Here is a 5,736-nt window from a genome sequence, read left to right as displayed (position 1 = left end):
TGTGCCTCCATTCTCCTTCCATATGTCATGTCACGGTCAAAACAAGTGAAATAAATCTTAAATAATCTTAAGGAATAAGAAAAAAAAGTATAGAAGAATATCGTCCTTAGCCAGTGCCTCAGAGATATGTGTGATGTGAACACTGCAAAGTTTACTGAACAACTGTTTTGTGCAAAAACTATCAGGGTTTTACGTGTACTATCTCACTTGATACCAAACAGTCTTAGCCTATCTGTGTTTTATAGAGTAGTATATAGGTCCAGGGAGAGAAATAATTGAGTCAAAATGATATAGACAATGATTACATAGTGAGAGTGGAGATTATAATTCAATGTCTTTCACTGAAACCCATGTCCTTCATTTTCTGTATTGTCTCATTTTTTTGCACAAAATAAAAATTTACTTTATATTACTTATAAATAAAATATTTATTTTTATATAAAATATTTATGCATAAATAAGTATTTTTTCAAAACATAGCATTCTGTCATGTCTAGTGGTACAGGGCTGTGACCTCAGCTGTCCAAGAGTCCGAGGTAGGAGTGTTTCAGGTTCTAAGGCCGAGCTCCTCTATAGAAACAAGTTAGCCAGCCTTGCTAACTTAGTGAGGCTCAATCTGAGAATAAAAATAAATAAAATGAGAGCTAGCTGAGTACTGAAAGGGAGAGAAGAAGGACTGATTGATTGACATTTACAATCTTCCCATTATTTTGGAAACACCTGGTCATGTCAGTGCATTCAACAGTCACAAATATATTTTTGTGGACTGCTCGGTCATTGTCGTCATCGTCAACATCATCACCGTGTGCCAGGGCATGTAAATGGAGGTCAGAGGACAATTTCATAGAATCAGATTGTTCCTTCTACCTTTTCATAGGTTCAGGGATAGAACTCAAGCCCCCTAGGCTCACAAGCTTTTTGCCTTTTTTTTTTCTTTCACACTTTTGCTTGCTAAGTCACCTCACAGACTTCCCAGGAGCTCATTAATGATTGTAATATTCTAATGAAGACTTGTGGACTCCTTTAAATTAGATAATTCATGTTGGTTACAATTTTACACCAGTCATTCACTTCTCTGGAAAACTCATGCTTCCTTTTTGATTGCATGGAGATGAGAGCATTGACTTTTACCATAGGATGAACATTGTGTGAAGAACGAATGAAATATACTGGAGTAAATACGCTGTGGGAAAGCAAGCATTACCAACATCTACCTTTTTGAAAGGAAATTTGATTCAGTGGTAGAGTAGCATGGTCACTTTGTGCTATTACACTGGGACATTATTTCCAGTCTATTCCACGGACAGAGAGGTCTGTGCTGTTTTTATTGGGTTGGATGTAGAGGCCCACCATTTTGATCCCTGATTTTGGGAGGCTGAGACAGAAAGGTCATAAGCTCAATGCTAGCATAAAGCCACATAGCATGAACATCTAGACGAGGCCACAAGTAAATAATGCCTCTCTGTAGTTTTTACCAGAGATTATGACTGGCATAGGGGAACACAAGGAAAATAAAGGAGAGGAGTTATCATTTCATTGCGCAAATGATGCTAAAACCATTAACAAGTCTCTTTTGTTTAGACTCACATGCTTTTACTGTACTTTGTTTTATTTCTTGTGCTAAGGACAATACCTAAGGACACATTCATCCTAAGTGTAGGGTCTATGGCTATACCACTACCCCAGCCTATTTAGAGTTAGATAATAAATTGCATGGCCAAAACCAAATTAGCACTAGCTAATGTCCATTTAGTCCTTCTTTAAAAACTTGAGATTTACATATGTAAATTACTCATGAGAATAGAGGGATGACTGGAGATATTTCTTTAATAAAATTAGACTTAAAGGTCTATGAGCTTACCTGTTTGCATTAACAGACGAGTCATCCATTTGAACTACATCATTGTGCTTGATGAGACAACATAGGCATAGAAGTAATTGTTAGCAACCAGGTATCCCCACCACCTGCCCCAAGGACCCAGTGACAGTAGTATATGTTATCACTAGCTGTCAAGATGGGACACATGCCCACTGTCACCATATCTTCCCCCTGCCCCCCGCACCCGCTACATCCTCTTATAAACGGCCAGTCCCTCCTCTCCCTGCTCTCCTTCCCTCCACTCTTAGCCAGAGGCCGCCTCTGTATACCCTCTCTCCAGCAAACCTCCCAGATGAGATCTGTCACATGGAGTGACTTTGTGGCGTCCAGCACTTAGATCTTAATGGTAATGGAGAGTCTCTCTTCTTCTCACACACCTGGCCACTCCAGGGTTTCCGGTTCTTCGACATTCTCAGGGACACCTCCATCCTCATCATTCCTAGGATTAGGCCATGTACGACCAACAACACGATGAAATAATCAAGCACAGGTTTCAATACTTTCCCTGAGGTTGAACTCTGCATTCAGCCATGCGCCAGGAAGAATGTGACTTAACGTGCGCATCTCCCTTTGAGTGCAACGGAATTGAGTGCAGGTGCCCTGAAGTTAGCGGGCCTTCTTAGTGATGTATAAAGCCTCCATATCTCCTAACTGGGCATTAAAGCCAATCATTTCCAAATACGTATATGTCACCGGTACCAATGTTTTAGAAAAGGCTACAGTAACTCTTACCTAGACTGTTGCAAGTTTCCTAAGCAGTCCCTCTCCAAATCCGTCCCTCCTTCTGCTCCCCCATTCTCACTTTCACCTTTTTCTTTCCTTTCTCTTTCATAATTACCCATATAGACCACTCACCTTCTATTTCTGAACACCCAACAGATGAATTCACTTTGGAAACAATCACTTGCAAAAGAAAAAACCCTTACATGTAAAGACAATGAAGACAAGTAAAGCAGTCTGTGAAGCCTTTTGCAAACCATTGCTCCCCCCAGGCTTGTTGTTGTCTGTCTTTGAACTACACCAGCAACAAACTTTCTCTTGTTCCCTGACTAATTGTCTCCACCCTCTGTTCTCAGTGCCTTGCCATGAGTTGCTTATCTGCAGGATGTTCTTCCCCTCTTGTTTGCATACTCAGATTTAAAGATCCACCTCTGGGAAGTCTTCTCTGACAGCCTCAGGCAACCAGCCACTTGCTCACTCCTCTCCATTTCCATTTCTCTTCATTGTTATTGATTCAGGGTTCATATATATATATATATATATATATATATATATATATATATATATTCTTTAACTAGTCTTGGTAAATATTTAGAAGACAAGACTTTTGTATAACCTGACTTTCAGTCCTCCATGTAATAATATATATTGATGGAAAGAAGGGAAGAATACATAAAGAATGAATAAAATATTCAATTATCACTTGGGACTCAATATGCTGAAAATGGCAGTGTTATAAATATATACAAACTGAGGGGTCCCTTCTGCATGTGGATCTTGAATTTCCTTGCACATTTATTTCTGACTAATAGATGAAATCATAGATTGGAGGAGAAAATGGTTTCACATTTGTAGCTATGTTAACTCTCATTACCAGTAACCATGCAATTAAAGGTTTCTTCTTATAGGAGGTAGAAATAAATGTGTAAATTGAGTTGAAAATGAAATGATTGGTGTTAGGTTCCAGCCTGTTTCTAACCAGCAACAACAGGTTTCTGCTTGTACTGAACGTTTGTGGAACAGAGAGTACAAATGTCTGTTATCAACAAACTCAAATGGTGTGTAGCTAATTCACCTGGGGCATGACGCTGGCTTTGACTTGAAGTTCTAACAGCAGCTTGCATTTGGGTTCCTTGAGAAAGTCCCAGTGCTTTTGGTGGGAACAAAAGGACAGTGCCACAGTTTTGTGCATGTTGTGTGACCAATCAAGTTCTTCAGGGTTGTGTTAGCTTCTCCTGCACTGTTGGTGATCTAGACATCCATATTGACACATCATGTTTGAACTCCCTTCGTCTCTAGGACTATTGGTAGCAAGAGTCCCACAGCCCCACAGGACAAATGTCCTTTTTTTCTCCCTGTTCTTCACCTTTAATCACAATCTTGAATTCTGTGAAAGCTTGAGTTCCCAGCATATTTGATGGGTTTAGTGGCCTCCAAACTGTGTCTTTGCCATTTCTTCTAAGCTTCAGCCAGCTACATCTATTTATGATATCACCTCCATTACCAATTATTTGTATATGCTTGACCCAGGGAGTGGCACTATTAGGAGGTGTGACCTTCTTGGAGTAGGTGTGTCACTGTGGAAGCTGTGACCCTAGCTGTCTGGAAGTCAGTCTTCCATTAGCAACCTTCAGATGGAGATGTTGAACCCTCAGCTCTGCTTACACCATACCTGCCTGGGTGCTGCCATGTTCCTGCCTTGACAATAATGGACTGAAGCTCTGAACCTGTAAGCCAGCCCCAATTCAATGTTGTCTATATAAGACTTGCCTTGGTCATGGTGTCTGTGCACAGCAGTAAAACCCTAACTAAGACACCAACTGAACTGGTAACTTTATCCTCAATCTTATGTTTTTTCTTACACCCCTGGAGGAATGGCAGCATACTTGAAACCATCTTTCTCTGGACATTTCCCTAGGATTTTTCTTTCCCCTACAATATATTAATTTTACCTTTTACTCGTTTCTGTTTTACTCTTAAGTCTTCTGGCTGGTTTTCTCTACCCCATTGTGTAGCCTCAGTCTAACAATCTGCAGTACCCTTCCATAAAAACCAGCACAGGAGGTGCTTGGCGGGCTCACACCCACCGGGGCCGTCCTTCAAATGGCAGGTACAGGTCTTTATGATTTATTTGGACAGGGTCCTACCAGTGTAACTCAGGCTGGCTTTAAGCACATGGTCATTCTACCTCAGCCTTCTCACTGTTCAGATTACTAATGTGTGCTCCTACATTTTGATCCAGACTAGTCTTTTTAATGTAAAAAATCAGAAAATATGCCTTTCCTTATTAAGAGTAATTGTTTTGTATTCATAATTATTTTTAAGAGCAATGATTGCCCATATCTCTGTATATATGTATGTGTGTATATGTATATATATATATATATGTATATATATATATATATATGTGTGTGTGTGTGTGTGTGTGTGTGTGTGATATGTTTAAAATCGACTTCTATTTAGTGGTAATATCACACCAGGCAGTCTTCTAACCTCTTTATAAGGACTGATTTAATTCTTAAAAGTTTACAAAGCAACTATTATTGATAATGGGAATATGGGAATGCCTTTGCACATGACAAAGCCTTTCTCGCTCTTTGGGTGGGCTTTGCTTAGAAGTTATGGTGTGAGACAGCCACACAAAACTTCCTCTGAGTCAGTGGCATTTGATGAAACTCATCCATCACAGATGGCGAGTTTTAGAAGTTTTTTGTTGTGAATTCATACATTGGAATTTAAGAGGGAGGGAAGAAAGAAGGGAGAAAGAGAGAGAGTTGCTATGTTGCAATATAGCATCTCTCTCTCTCTCTCTCTCTCTCTCTCTCTCTCTCTCTCCCCCCCCCCCCCCCAGCAGCAACAGCAGCAGTGTTGCTATATAAAAGAAGAGATCACAGGAAGTAAGGTACCATTGAGCCGCAAGTCTTTTTAAAGGACTATGGCAGAATGTGGGGAGAGGTATGGAAAAGAGGTAAGATGGTCAGTCCATTAGGCCCAACGAGACATCTAGATGTCTCCTTAGAGTCAGTCATTTAGTCACAGAGAGCCTTTTAAGCAGGGATGCTATTCAGGAGAAAACAAAGACACAGGAAACAGAACTCTTAGCTGGCATTTTTGGACTCTAGCAAGGACATTCTCAG

General features: G+C 40.2%; 1 long non-coding RNA gene across 1 annotated transcript; it reads right to left on the bottom strand.

Annotated features, from left to right (window-relative positions):
- Positions 1-499: 499 nt before the first annotated feature.
- On the bottom strand, positions 500-2,876 carry LOC116085043. Its single transcript, XR_004116380.1, has 4 exons — positions 2,735-2,876; positions 2,257-2,318; positions 1,862-1,908; positions 500-616 (listed from the first exon to the last, which is right to left on the bottom strand). It is a non-coding gene; the product is annotated as an uncharacterized LOC116085043 (long non-coding RNA).
- Between the last annotated feature and the right edge of the window lie 2,860 nt (positions 2,877-5,736).

The sequence above is a fragment of the Mastomys coucha genome, unplaced genomic scaffold (assembly GCF_008632895.1).
Source record: "Mastomys coucha isolate ucsf_1 unplaced genomic scaffold, UCSF_Mcou_1 pScaffold9, whole genome shotgun sequence".
NCBI lineage: Eukaryota > Metazoa > Chordata > Mammalia > Rodentia > Muridae > Mastomys > Mastomys coucha.
This window is presented reverse-complemented; position numbering and strand designations above follow the sequence as displayed.